The sequence below is a fragment of the Cyprinodon variegatus genome, unplaced genomic scaffold, assembly GCF_000732505.1.
Source record: "Cyprinodon variegatus isolate N-32 unplaced genomic scaffold, C_variegatus-1.0 Scaffold37, whole genome shotgun sequence".
Classification (NCBI taxonomy): Eukaryota; Metazoa; Chordata; class Actinopteri; order Cyprinodontiformes; family Cyprinodontidae; genus Cyprinodon; species Cyprinodon variegatus.
The window spans coordinates 1,463,970-1,479,506 of record NW_015150490.1 but is presented as its reverse complement, the minus strand read 5'-3'; the positions used below and the strand labels follow the sequence as shown (position 1 = coordinate 1,479,506).

General features: G+C 35.0%; 1 protein-coding gene across 2 annotated transcripts in view; it reads right to left on the bottom strand.

Annotated features, from left to right (window-relative positions):
* Positions 1-15,537, bottom strand: part of LOC107105132 (disks large-associated protein 2-like) — a 147,456-nt gene that overhangs the window by 86,154 nt on the left and 45,765 nt on the right. The window lies entirely within an intron of this gene.

The following is a 15,537-nucleotide window of genomic DNA, read 5'->3' as shown; positions in this document are numbered from 1 at the left end:
AATCTTTCTACAGCTAAAGAAATACACTGTACAATTTTTTTTTCCCTTTCGGGCCGAGTTTCCCTAGCCTGGGTGCCATTCCGAACTTAGTCCCACCCACAAGGTTTGAGGTCGGGAAGTTCGGTCTGGCATTGCTCCATAGTAGCGCGAGTTTGATCGCCCACTCTCTGGCGATCCAATCAAATTGTCAGGGCGGGCTTTATACTATGATGGACAGATGATCAACAGTAACGTAATCAACCACGTGACCAAAGCGCGCTTGGGTGACAACAACAATGGCTGCCGCCGGAGAGTTGAGGTGAGTAGATTCTGCTATTAGGTCTGTTCTAGAAAGATATCGACAGCAAATAAATTTTAAAAGAGGAACAGAGAAACGCGAATAAGGCTCATCTTCTTATTCTAGGCGTGCAACTGCATGCTTTGATTTTTGTTGACAACAACTATGCGCGGCTTAACACACGTCACGCACTCCGTTGCTCTTATTGGTTGAAGGTCTATCCAATTGAGTGCAGAGGCATTTTTTTTCCTGGTTCGTTCAAAACACGCCCCATAATCACAGCTCTATGGAGCAGTATCAGACTCATATTCTGACTAGAATTGAGTAGGACTACGTCAGGCTAGAGTTTCCCGTCGTGCGAGAATTTTTTGATCGGGCCGGCTTTTAGCCTGATCGTGCCTCATGCATCGTGTAGTGTACAGTGGGTAACGAGGGCAGATCAGCATCTCACAACCACTTCCCAAACAGGAATCGTGAGGTCGGGAGAAAATCAAACATGTTTGAAATTCAGATGGCCGTCATGGGCAAATCACTCAGTCGGCATGCGCAAACAAGGATTCTTCTACTTCTTCTTCCTCTCAGAAGAAAACACAGAAGCAATGTGGGGGTGCAAGTGAAAAGGAATTCTTTCTGTAAAAGTGGCAGACCATAGTAGCCACTTTTGCTCAGCCATGTTTTGTCCAAATACGTTGTCGCCTTTTCTTTTTAGGGTTTTCAGCACACAAAATTGCACAAATTGCCAAGGCAGCGCATTTCTCTCTAGTGAGCTTCATATTCCTCTTTTAATTAAGTCTGAGTAGCACCATTTCACTGTGTAGCTGAGTCCGACATGGTTTTTAGACATATAGTGTGAGCAGGTAGATTGCATCGGAGCGTCGTGTCGCACAGTGTGAGAAGATACATTGTGAGCTGTGAACTTTTAAACCCTGTGGTTTCGTCGTACAGTTTGAGCTGTAGCTGCGTGCAACAATTGAAAATATCGCACAGTGTATGCCAGGCTTAAGCCGTTCGATTGTAGGCTGGGGCTGTCTGAGGTCTGACCAAGATGGATCACTTTTAGGTCATGTTATGCCTCCCCTACACAGGCCATAACAAGCTGAAGGTACAGGTGTAGCAAAAAGAATCTGAATAAATCAATAGCAATTGTTATGCTCTGCAATAACGTTGGGGTTTCCCTCCAGACATTTTATATCTGAAGGGAAACCTATTTATAATAAACTTCTTACTTAGTCATGGCTTAATAAGAATTAGAATCACAGATTCAGCCCTGTAGTTTCAGATTCAGCCCTGTAGTTTCAGAAATATTTAAACAATAACAGCTGCAGGGCTCTTTGTAGAAACTGAGCCAAGCAGCCTTGATTTGTACTGCTATATTTTTATTTGTTTTTGAATTAGTTTTGCCTAATTATTCAAATCACCTAAAAATTATGTCCAGGAGCCAGAAGGAAGACCTAGTTATCATTCAAGATGCTAAATTTAAATACAAGTGCCCAACCTGCTGTCAAAGTCTCCTAAAACTGATTTTATCATTTTTTTATGACTCAATGTTGGCTCTTCTGAAGTAAAAACATTATATTTAAATCCCTGTAGACATAAAACATACACTTGATGCATATTAGTTGCTAAATCCCAAAAAATTTGCGTTAAAACTTTTTGTTCTAAGTAAGTTTATTCAATACTTTCTAAAATCCTTCCCTAATTATAGATTTGACAACAATTTTATTTTTCAAAAATATGAAAAATGAATTCCTGAAAGAAGAGAAAGCGAAATAAAAGTCTGTTTGAAGTTTTAAGGAACATAAGTCACCTACAGTAGTTTTCCCTTAACAAAGACAGTGTTTCTAGGAAGTTCACTGCTAATGAATTATATCCTATTTAGTAATTAATGAGCCGTTATCAGGGTGAATGCCATTAATTATAATGCCTCTTGCAAACTTGACTGCCAAGCTGTCCTGCTATATGCATAATTATGTTAGCGGTTTTTATAAACAAGGTCTCAACCTGGAGAGGTTAGCACTACTGTGTAAGAATTCCCAATTGGGAATCCTACCACACTTGTATAACAGTCATAAAACATCACGGTTGCACTCAAATGATCAGACAGCTGTGAAGCACGTTTTATTAAATGGTTAACAGATAACACTTCTGAAGGCACCAGAGTCTTCCCATAAAAACCTTATTTTCAGATTCTAGTCAAATTACCTGCTAAATATGGATCAAACTGTTGTAAGTCTAAAACAATAATTAAATAATATATCATCGTTACATTTTAGGCACCATGGATTAGACAAGGTTTTGCAATTCAGTGATGTCTGTGTATCAAAGAAAAAAAAAACGCTTCTTTGCATTTTGTCTTTAGGAGCCACCAAACTTGATGAAAAAAATCTTAGTGAATACCTATGTACACAATTATTTTTAAGCATTTTATTTTTTAAATCACGATCTATTAAAAGGTTTACACTTTTTTGTGAATACAAAATTCTAGGTGTTTTGGTAACCACATCTGAAAATTTATCTCAATTTATGTAGTGCTTCTAGGTGCATAATAACCATCCAAAGGAGTTTTATAACAGAGCCATATTAATAAGTAGTTTTAAATCGAAACTCGAAACACTTTGAGTTGGGCTGAAAAAGCAGGAAGATAGAAACATAGACAGATTATTCAGAAATGGCTCTATTTGGCTAAGAAACCAAAACAGTGCACAAGTGACAACAACCCAGAATATTTCATCCCAAGTGTTACTGTTTTTTTTTTATTTTTATCGGCCTTCACATCTTGTGTTTTTGACGCTACAGAGTGAGAAAGAACAATCTGTTGGTGGGCCTGGAGTGTCGAAAATATCTCCTCATGTTTAATTATAGGTGATAAAAAGGTGCCACATAAGTTCTAATTGTGTGAAGCTGAGATACTGGTGAACCCAGGGGAAGTTATTTTCACGTGATGGAGTCAACAAGAGCGAAATCATTGAGAGCACAGTCTGTAAATATTTTTTCTAGACCCATGCTGTTCTTAACTTATTTCTCTATTATATAGAGAAGAATATTTTATTTCATAACTGTTTTAAATTAGATGGTTTTATCCAACTCTACTTGTTTACTTTTTTGCATGAACTAACAACTATGGCTTTAACATTTATTATAAACTGAGTCATACTACATAGTGATTGTGTCAACTTATTAGAATTAACCTAAATCAAGTTGTAGAGTAGGAAGTTTTAAATATGTAAATATATGCAAAAGTGCATCATTGTCATTAATCAGGGCACATGGAGCAAAACGTACAAATCTCTAAACAAACACAGCCATGGAAGAGGCATTTTGCATTTCAAAATATGCACACTGAATACAAATTCAGATTAAAATCCTTGTCCTCTTTCACAAAACACGTTTTCCCCTACGGTACCCTGACAGCTTCCTAGAGAAGTGTATAAGCGTTGTCCCTTAAAGCCCTTTCACGGATGGGTTGAGTAAGATTAATGGTTTCATCTGTGTCTTAAAGCAATAGTATTCTGTCATTCCGACATTTGTCTTTTAAACATTAATCACAGAGATAGCCATAATAAGGGTTACTGCAAAGGGGAGCGTGAACAGTGCATTAATACAAATGTCCCTCTGAAGATGTTGTACAGCACTACCAAAATAAAAAAAACGCTTGAAGAAAAAAACTTTGACAGTTCTCTTTAGTTATTTTTATTTGATTTATGATATAGACAGATCAGGCCCTAATATTTTCTAAATTCTTCTACTGCCTGACTTTCACCTGCAATGATAAAATTCAAGACTTGTTACATGTTTAAAGTTATGTGTGAAATAGGTTTTGCACAACTTGACTCTCATTTCAATATGTTCAGGCAGGTTGATTAATAAATCCGACATATCAGGGTCATAAATACAAAAAACTAAAGATTGCACGCCTAGAAGTTTTTACAGATATACTGAGAAAATTGCAGGTGACCAGAATTAAATTGTCTTGAGCTCAATCCACCAAGACTCTCATCTAATCAGAAATAGAAATACTAAATCTTTCATGTGATCTTTTCATAAATGCTACGAGTTTACAATGACATAAGCAGTCTTTGAGGTAAAAGTTGTTACTTAATGAAAAAATACTAAAAAGAAATATTTTCAGTATTTGTAAGATGTCTAAAATAGAGAAGTATAGAGATTTAAAAAGGTTTCGAAGCTGAAGGCATGTTTTACTGCATGTCAGACACTGTGCTCCAAGTTCATGACTACTGGGGTCTTGTTTCAGAGTGCAGCTTTTGTAAAAGTCAGGCAACCATTGTCAAATATGTACTGATATGATGACAGTTATATATTCCAATTGTTTTCTCAGTAAATGTGCATATTAGATTGCTACAATTAATAATTGCATTTTGTTTATTTGCATAAATGCAAAAACATTGATATCGTTTTTTGTTTTTACATGGATTAAACAATTTAAAATTGCCATGCAGTTTTATCTTGGACTTAAACTTAGACAACTTTTATTGTCATTCTGTATGCATATGGTGTATACAAAACTAAATTTCATTTTCTATTACTTTCAGACAGTAAATGAGTAGCAGCTTAGCAGAGAAATTAACATTTCCATTTCATAAAGTGCACCATCTACTGTATAATATCAATGGCATTAAACACATTTTTCCTCATGTTTCTCACTCCCTTTTATTATAACAATTTCTTTATCACCATTCTTAAGTTTTAGTCTCTTAGTCAATAAAAGGGATATTAGATGTGAGCGTCAAGGTGTGTTTAAGTTCATTTAACGGTGCTAAACTGTTATCCTCAATAAGAGTCTGGCGCCTAAAGTATTATAGCCTAGCATATATCATATGTAATTTTGGATTCCTCACAGCAAGGTAGCTTGAAAGAATAACTTTATCCTTATGTTTTATTTTGCTGTTCTAAGAGAAAAATTGGGATCATCTAAAATTGGGATTGCTTTAAAGGAACCAGTTTGTATATAGATGTATATTTGTACAAAACAGCAGTTTCCACCTTAGAAGCCTTTCCAATAAAAATGCTATTTTTAGGGCCCATTTTTCACTTCCCCTCGGTAAAACAGATTGTCTAAGTAAAAGGTTAATCAATACAGAACTGGTACTGAAATATGTTCAACTTTTAGCATTTGTTACAGACACTACAGATCATTAGCTTTTTTTCAAATAAGGTCTGTAAAACATAGTTGAAGGTGTTGTCGATAATTTTGCAGTATGCCAGTGAGATAAATATTATGGATGGAAATCCTAAATAATGATAAAGTTCTAGCCTAGTAAATTAGCCCCACCCGCCAGCGAATATTTGGATGCAAAGCAGGCGGGGTTTTGAGGGCATGGCGACAAAGCTGCACGACACTGGAGAAAGCACTATAAGGAAGATGGCAACAGCTATTGAACAACAGCATGCACTGCGGCAGCAGCAGCTTTCAATGGAGTTCTCCATTGAAAGTTAGAAGTTCTCTTTTTTGTTGCTGTTGTTCAATAAAAGTATGTTTTAAGATGATTTAAAAGATAATAATATTATACTTTAAAGCGTCACTATATGGTCCATTTACATATTTAATGCGTAATTAAAAAAAACAATTTCCGAAGTTGAGAGGATTGCGGATACCAGCGGACCTCCGAGGCTAGTGGCAGCCAGGGCTAACCGCAGCCCGTCTGCACCAACCATCTGTCGGCATAGTCGTGTGTAAAGGACCGCTGGCTCTGATGGCGATTTTTGACTCAGCTTTGGAACCATTTTTTCGAAGGATTAGACTTGGGGTTTTTGTTGAAAAGTGAGCAGGAAGAGGCTTTACGCTCATTCATTTTTGAGAAGGACGTATTCGCTGTTTTACCGACATGCTGTTTGTTTACACTCCCCCACCAACTTTCTGTCACGCTTACTATGTCACAGTCAGTTGCGCTCATTGGTCAGAGTGTTGGCCAATAGGCACAGACATGGGTTGAAAGACAACGGGTTGTTCTCATGAATAATCTTCCGATGTCTCATTCATTGGGGCCAGACTAAATTTACACATTTAATCTCACATTTAGTCTGGCTTATCAGGCTAATAAAGTTCAGTACATTTATGTGTGTAATTTTGCAGATTATTTGGAGAACATCTAATTACAGAAATAAAATCATACTAAAATGGAATACTGATTTTCAAGAAAATCCCTTGAGTTTAGACCTCATACCGAGGTAATGCAGTTAAATTAGTTCCTGAATTTGCTCTACAGCTCATATTAGTCAAATTTTGTTCCAAAATTCAACATCACAAAAAAGGCATCAGTAGATTTTTGGCAACAGGTCTCAGGGCTCTTTTTTAAGCTTTGATTATTGTCTTGATTTCTGATCTGCCCTGCAGCAGTTTGACATCATATTTAAACTGACTACTAAAATGACAAGACTTGAGACAAACAGATAAAGTAGCTTTCAACTGTGTTTTCATGTTTCATGTTCCGTTAGGGATAAAAACTGTTTCACATCCCCTGATGTTAGACTCACTCAAGCTAAATGAAGTGAAACGAATTCTCATGTTCTGTTTAATAATTAAACAACTTCATGGCAAGAGGTTAAAGCTGATGTAATTAAATCATTAAACAAACAACCTGCAGCATTATGTTTTTCTTTTTTAACTGTGGGTATTTGGCAGCGAAAGTAATGCATCCTTCATATCTGGGGATTTATTTGAAGGTAGTTTTGGACTAATGTGTGCCTTAAATGGTTTTAACAGGAAGCAAGGGAACAATCTGTTTTTCAAGGACAACAGGTACATAAATAATCAGGAAATACAGATCTCATCTAATTAAGCAGGCCTTATTTTCAGCCTAAAGAGCATAAACATACTTTCAGTGACACAAGGTAATGTCTCTCCTGCCTTCGCTATTCATTCCTTAATGGTTGATTTCACACAAATAACTGCTTTAGGCTGTGAAGGACTCTCTAAAGCCTTTTTTTGATATAGACCTCCAGGGTTCAAGGATCAAGAAAGATGCTCCTCAAAGGAAACATCAGAAAACACGTAATCCTGTGATAAGTGTTTTAAAAAGTCAGAGAGAAGAGAACAAAAACTTTTATTTACTGTAAAAAGCAAAGACACAGAGGTAACAATGAAAATATATATTTTTTTCTAGTTTAGTAAAGCTTAACACAAAGGTGTGTTAGGAGATCGAAAAAGCAAACTGGATCTAAGTGATTAAGAATTGGATGTAGTCAAAGTTTAAATAAAAAAGAGAAGACAGATAAATATTTTTGAAAGTTGAATGTACTTCGAGAAGGATTCAAAATTATCTTCGGAATGAAATCTATCTAAAACAATCAGATAAAAAGGCTTCCAGGTCTTTTTTTTTTTGTTTGTTTATTTTATTTCAAACAATTAAATGTGGTGCATGTCTAGTATTATTAATTTGCTCCCATTTGGTTGTATAAAATTTACCTCTTTATAAGGACATCCTGCTAATGAAAGTAAAAGCAGGATGTCCAGATAATAACCGACACAAGCAGATTAGCTGCTGCTCTGAATCTATTACCAGAGAATTTGCAGGTCAGGGTGACTTCTTGCCAATTTTCTTCATGAAAAGTAATGAAGTGATCAATATGGCAGCCATATGACACCTTATGAGTTTCTTTTTTTTTTTTTTACTTTAGTTTAAAGTTTAGGGATAACTGCGTCCTCAGTCATTTGGTCATGAATCTGATCAAAAAGTTAATAATATAGTCTGTTTTGACCCTGATGATTGCTGATTGTAATATTTGCTTTATGACATATTTATTTTATAGTTTTAAGGTTTTTACCTTAATATGATAAATATCATATTACCACTGTGTCTTGAATATCTAATGAATAATCTGATGCAAACTAGGGGTAAAAGCTCACTATTTTCGCAATATCTGTGTGACTAGAATAACTTAAAATAAGAAGCTTTGCAGGGGTTTATATCTAATAGTGTGAGTGAGAGGAAGCATCTGAAAGTCCCACTCTACTTCCTACACCTGTGGCTGATTGAGGGGATTGATAAGACTAAAGTATAATCTGTCATTATTTTATTATAGATACTCAAGAAGAACACAAGCCAGTGATGCAGCTGATGTAATTATTGCGGTAAAAGCATTCAGAAGGAATGTTTGCAGAATTCTAAACATATTTTATGAAGTGATCCATGGATGTCGGTAAAAAAGAAACCCTCCCTTTTTAATTTTCTTAATTTTATTTTTGTACCTAAGCTAAAAGGATATAATGTTGTAAGTTACATTAAAAAATCCTTTCCAGTATGGCTCGCCAAAACTTACAATGGAATACAATGCAGTATTTTTTTTACAAATAGCAAGTAATTGATCATTAATATGTAGGGATGCACGATATTGGGATTTTGGCCGATATCCGATATGCCGATATTTAAAAACTCATGTAGCTGATAACCGATATCGGTACTGATGTTAAAGCTGGAAAAAAATAAGTAGTCATTGAAAATAGCAGTTTTGTTATCCATTTCTGACACTTTGAAAAATAATAATCTCAAATATATTTTCATATGCTGATATCAAATTGATTTTTAAAAACGCAGTATCGATCTATTTTACTTTCAAAATCTCGTGAAATTTCATCGTTGTGTTACAAATATTATATTGAATAGGTTTTATATTTTTATATTTTGCAAATTCTTGTGAGATTTTGTTAGTAAAATAGATCGATACCGCGTCAATATATCAACATATAAAAATATGGCAAAATTTCGTGAATTTTGGGGGGATTTCGTAGCATAACGATGACATATAGCAATATTTCATTAGTAAAAGAGATTGATATGGTGTTTTTAAATGGCAATATATCAGCATATGAAGATATTGTGATATTTTAATGTATCAATATTTTTTCCCTCGTCTTTAGAAGTTTTTAAGTCTCTAAAAAAAAAGTTTTTGAGGAAGAAGAAGTAGTTTTTTTTTTTTTTTTTAGACTTTAGAAACTCAGAAGATGATCATATATCGGGTTAAATATCGGTGGGGTGGCCGATGTCCGATATTCAGTTTTAAGGCCGATACCGATAGGGGGCCGATTATATCGTGCATCCCTATTAATATGCATTGTTCACCCTTCCTTACCATGTAAATAAATAAATTCGAATCTGCAGAGGAAAGTTAATTGTAAATACATATTCAGTTTTATTGAGTTGTGAGGCTCTGAAAGATGCTGAAATATGCTTTGGGATTTTCCATTAATGTAAAAATTTACAAAATTAACACTTTGATATAATCCTCTCTATAGTTCTTTATAGAACTATAGAGTGGATTATATATACTTCTGACTTATTTTGATTAATAAATGTTTAAATCTAGTGAATCCATTTACATTGAGTAGTTTTGATTGCATTTTTGAGGTGACTTTGCATTACTTTAGGTAAATAAACTTAATTAGAAGTGAACAAAATACTAGATATTCTTGGCTTTTATTCCAAATTTACCAAGAAATATTAAATAGTAAAACTAAAAAAGAAAATAAAAAAGAGGATTTATGTGAGATGTGTCATAATTTTGTTATTGCTTAAGTAAGCGTTTACTGTAGCTTTAGGCAAATACAATAAAATACTTTGCAGTTAGACAGCTTGAATTAGATTTTAAGTAAACTACAAATTTGTCTTTCCATTCCCTTCTACTAGAGCCTGAAATAAAACACACATGGCTTTATGTGGGTATAATACATCTGTGTGTGAACTCTCGTTACTTCTTTTCCCAGTAGATATAACTCTCCTTCCTGGAACATTTAGGGCAGAGATATTGGCAAAAAAAATGGCTTCTATGTTTCTATTCAGTACTCAAACACCCACACTGAGAGTTCAGAAAACTTGACTTTTATGGCACCTTTAATAAAAAAAAAAGATGTTTTATCACAAGTACTAGTGTATCCTCTACCAAATGCAAACTAGTTGCCAGGTAACACCAACATATCAGAGCGAGACAGTTTGTGAGGTGAACTTGCATTCCTCAGAATAGAATAAAGCCTCAATAACTCGAGCATTCCTGCAGACAAAATGAAGTAAGAGATGAGTCCCACTCAAAATCTGATAGAGTAACAAGCAAGCTTTAAATTCAAGCCTGTAAAGACTAAATATATCCAGTAAGGGGAGCATGGTATCTCCAAATCAGTTATTTCATCAGATTATGCTGTTTCTCCTAATAATCAAGCCACATGATGCAGTGCTGCTCACTGAGCTGCCTGGCACATTAATGAGCCATGAAAACATGCTAAATGTGCTAGAAAAGGTGCCACAGACTGTAATAATTAGATACACCGTGCCATACATCACACATGTATTGAGCAAACTTTGTGCATGTCTACTTCGGGATTTAGCAAGAAGGAAAAAAAATTAAAAAGGTTAAAAATTGTAACTTTTTTCTTTAAGATCAAGCAACATCTTGCCTGGATTATAAACGTGGGAATTAATCCTCTAACACATAACAGTACCTCTGCAGGGAAATGTAGGAGTATTATCATTATCATTTTTCTAGTTACTTAAAGACTTAATCTTGAGGATTTTGAAAGTAAAAACCTGTCAGAGCTGCAGTGGAGATAAAAAGAAATACACACATGCTGCTCACCTTAAAATGACAGCTAAGACACCCTCCTCTGCCCTTGTGAAGCACAAAAAAATGGTGTCTGAAGAGGCATGGAGAAATCAGCAACGGAAACCGATTGCCAATATAGGACCATTAGAACCCTATAGATGTGTAGTGTCTCTTTTTCAAAGGTTTTTTTTGCTCTGCTGACACTATTTGTGTGGGTCTGACATATAAATGTTACTATGCCAAGTCTGTGACTGCTAAAGAATTGGTCTCCAAAAACATTTTCCTTTTTTTATTGAATTAAACATTTCGATCCAATATGAAAAAATACTCGACTCATTCTAGATAACACATCTGTTTTAGTAACACTCCCTACGCTTACTAATTACTAATAAAACATACTGAAATCATTGGTAAATATTAGGAAAAAAATAATTCTACACTGCATGGTATTACCTTCCTAATTTAAATAAAGGGCCTTTATAACATGAAATCTACTTTTTTTTTTTTTTTTTTTAGCTTTTGCGTTGTTATAAAGCTATTCTGAGAAAAATCGTCTGACCTTTAACAAGACTAACCAACATCTGGTAGGTTATCAACACATATTGCTGTTTACTTTCTCATTGTTCTTCTTGTATAGTATACAGATATACTTTACACCAAAATACTGGGTGTACAGTCTTGATAGTTTCTCTCTAAATATAAAAAAATAAAAATGTTCTCTCTTAAAATGCTTATAAAGCATTGATCTTTTTTTAAGTGTTATTCCTATTTCATAACAAGTTAAAGCCTGTCAATGTCTAAAAATATAAACTTTTAAAGGCAGAAGCAGAAGAACTTAGGTTGAAAGTAACAGCAGCGCTCCCCAGTGAAAGGCTGCCCACTTCACCTCTCTCAGCAAAAACCGTGACATCACAATTTTGCCGGCAACCAAAGGTGGATAAACAGCGGAACTCAACACAAATGAGTACCATGACAAATTAATGCATTTACTAATGACGGGAAACACCTTAGAGGCCCCGAAAAAGAACCTGACAAATAGCTACCAAAAGAAAATAACAGATTATCTCCTAAAAACCTGCAAAGAAAGAAAGCAATAACTAACTCTCTCTACTATAAACGGAACCCATGGGTGGCCTAACCACATATATACTGTATGGCCAAAAATACAAAAAAGAAGGGGTCCCGCTCAGACCCATTGTCAGCATAATTAACCCAGTTATACATTTTATTACAGAACATCTTGGAACAATGTCAGTTCATCTTCTTGGAAAGACTCAAAACCATATAAAAAACTCCAGAGAACTTATTTCCAAAGTACAGCACTAGAGAATGCCACCAAGTAAAACCAAAGCTTATATCAATATAACCCGTCTTTTCACCTGTATTCTGACATCAGAAGCAGTAAACACATCAGGCAATACAACATGATGAATCCTTGAATGACAAGAAACTTTAACACCTAATCAGATGATCTGTTGGACCTTTAATTCTCAAGCATATTTTCAAGTAAAGTGAAAACTTTTACCATGAGAAACTTGCAATAGGCTCCCCATTTTCACCCATTGTGGAGAATATCTCCATGGAGGAGGTGGAGAGCAAAGCACTCGACACATGCAAGTGAACACAAACAACTCTACACTTTCAGGGCTAAACTATTTTGACCACAAATTTTTCACCCCCTTAATTTAACCCTTACACATCCTAATATGCTGCTGTGGTTAAAAACAATGCCTTAACAATAAATTATTTTTAAATTCAGGGTTATTTATTTCTTACAAGTCTAATAAAACATTCAAATATTAAACTATAAAGCGTCTAATTCTTCTGAAGTAATTTAGCATGAAATGTTCTGTAGGTTTTTGTATGCTTGCTAAATTATCATCTACTTACAGTGCTTTGCTTATATAATAAATGTAAGTGCAAATGGCACAGTGAGTGATTCACATTCATCTGCCTTTAAAACTATTGCTGCTGTTAGAAAAAGAAACAATTAAAAATCCCATTTACTCTCAACTTTCCTGCTTATCCTGGCATTTTGACTGGATACTAGTTAATAATATATAATAATATAATAAAATAATAATCACTAAACAATACCTGGAGCATCATCCTGCGAGAAGACCTTCATGTAATTAAAGCAGAATCAAATGTCAAAGCACTTATGGTAATATATTATACCATAAGTATGTGGTACCATTTCAATCACCTGTTATTGTTGTCCTGTAATTACTTACTTAACCATATGTGTAATCGTGGCCTTATTCTTTGTGTTAATAGCTGAATGCTGTGACTGACACAAATGCAGTTGAATCAGAGAAAGAGGGATTTTTTTTTTTGTTTTTTTTGCTGATGGTCTGCCACTGCTGCTGCAATTCCCTCTAGTGTAATAAAGGTAGTAAGATTAGTTCATGGCCCTCTGAACTGCATCTCTTTGAAAACCATTCAACACTTAATTGCATCTCTACTGCATTGAAGCAAAAATGTGATCAGCTGAAAGTCTGCTGATTTAACGGGAAGAGAATCTGTCAATCAGAGAAATAGTATGTGTCATTTTGATGGTTGTAATAGTGAAAGGATGGAAGTGTTAATAAAATAGTAAGAAGAGTCCCTGACACAACTGTTATCTATCTTAAATGCAAAACGTCAGTTTGTGACAAAGGTCTTTTAGTTCTGCTTTGTAAGAAATACAGGAAAATGGAAAGAATGGTTAGATCCTATATACATGTAAAATGATAAAAAAAAAATGCCAATTTATTTAACATTACCAGAGAGTTTTGACTGTATTGCCTTTGCAGTGAAAAACATCTAGGTCTGAAATGACTGGTAGAAACCCATTTTGCCATCAACTGGGCATTTTTTGCCATTCCAGCAAATCATTTCCATCTCCTGCCCTACCAGCTAAAAAAAAACCCTAATTAGAGAGCAACCATTTTCAATGCCTTTTTTTAAAAACACAAATGTATGATGATGGCCAATCTAACAGCCAAATTTATGGCAGATGATGTACAGGCAAGGCATCACTGACTCATCAATTTCTCACACAACTAATGGACAGCTTTCAGAAAGAGTCCATGGCATTCAGACAGGCACAGGTTCCTCTCGCTCTCTCCCTACCCATCCTTTTCTCCCTCCCCCACTAACAAGGTCATAAGCAGTCTCTCGTTGAGCACCAACACCAGAGCAGCAGATGGTCATGAAGTGATGGTCCATCGTTACTCATCCAGCAGATCAGATGGGTGTCCTTTGTTGGAAAATACTTGTGGGATTTTACCATGTGCCTTTTTTTTCTAAGAACATCAAAAGTATATATTCTGCATTGTAGAGCCATGAAGATAAAGCCATTACAAACTCAAGATTCAACATGAAGCCGTCTGGTGAATGTTTTTCAGTCATTGGCCCTGATAGGTGATTGAATTATTCCAAACTCAAAAACATGTGGTTTTGATGACCATTGAATCAAACACTCGCAGCACTGCTAGGCTGTATTGACAACAACATTGACCTTATACATTTTTCTCCTTTTGTATTTCTGTTAGATCCTACAAAAAAACCTTCTCTTTATAGTGTTTTTTTATTAAAGGTATTAAAAGAACAACTTATCTTTTAAAGGAAAAAGATATCCAAAAGAAAATGTCTTAATTTGAAAAAGGAAATCTTTGATCCCTTTGTCTTTGTTTTAAAATATTAGTAAAATCCTGTTTTAGAAACCACTCTATTGCAGATAATGGGACATGGCCTATGCATCTGATAAAAAGAGTTAGTACCCGGGTTAGATCAGGAAGGCAGCAAAAAGTAACTTTAAATGCTTTTTTATATCTTTTTTTCTATATAAGTATATTTCTTAAAAAGTATTTGGAATCGGCTAAAACCATCAACTAGAAAAACTAGGTAGTTCAATGCTTTATAAGAAGGCAAATATGGAAAATACAAAATTAATTGCAGTCACTAACAAAACTTGTGCAATATTTTCTGGTTTAAAGAATCACCTCATTAAAAAAAAAAGTGTTTTTTCACCCCAACAGTTTATGTGATTTTAAATGAAGTACCAAAGACAGCGTAACAACTTTTAGCTAATTAAGGAAGGAGGAATCCACCAACTAGATGCCAGTCCTCCAGTGCTGGTCAACACACATGAATCAAATAATTAGATGATTAGCGGGACTCTGGGTAGCCAGAAGAAGCACTGTAATTCAGCTATTAGATTCAGGTGTGTTGAACCAAGGACACACGGGGACCAGTTCTCACGGGTTTCAATAGTCGACCCCTGCTCTAAACATATTCTCTCAATTAGAAATTTGAACATTTACAGATACTGCTATGCTTTCTTGACTATAGACAACCAGGGGGTTTATCCATCACTGTTTCTGTTTTAATGATGAATTAAAACCCTTTGCAAAAAGAAACAAGCAGATATGCATGCATATAGCATGTACTCTGCTGCGACGGAGTATTAGGGCCAGGCTAGAGATTTTTTTTTTTCTATTTAGAGAATAAGGTTGTAACATTACGGGAATTAAGTCAGAGAATATATACGAGAATAAAATCTTAACCTAATGAGAATTAATCAATAAAATTACGTGAAGTTTGCATGTTCTCTCTGAGCATGTGTGGGTTCTCTCCGGGTACTCCGGCTTCCTCCCACAGTCCAAAAACATGACTGTTAGGTTAATTGGCTTCTCTAAATTGTCCTTAGGTGTGAGTGTGTGCATGAA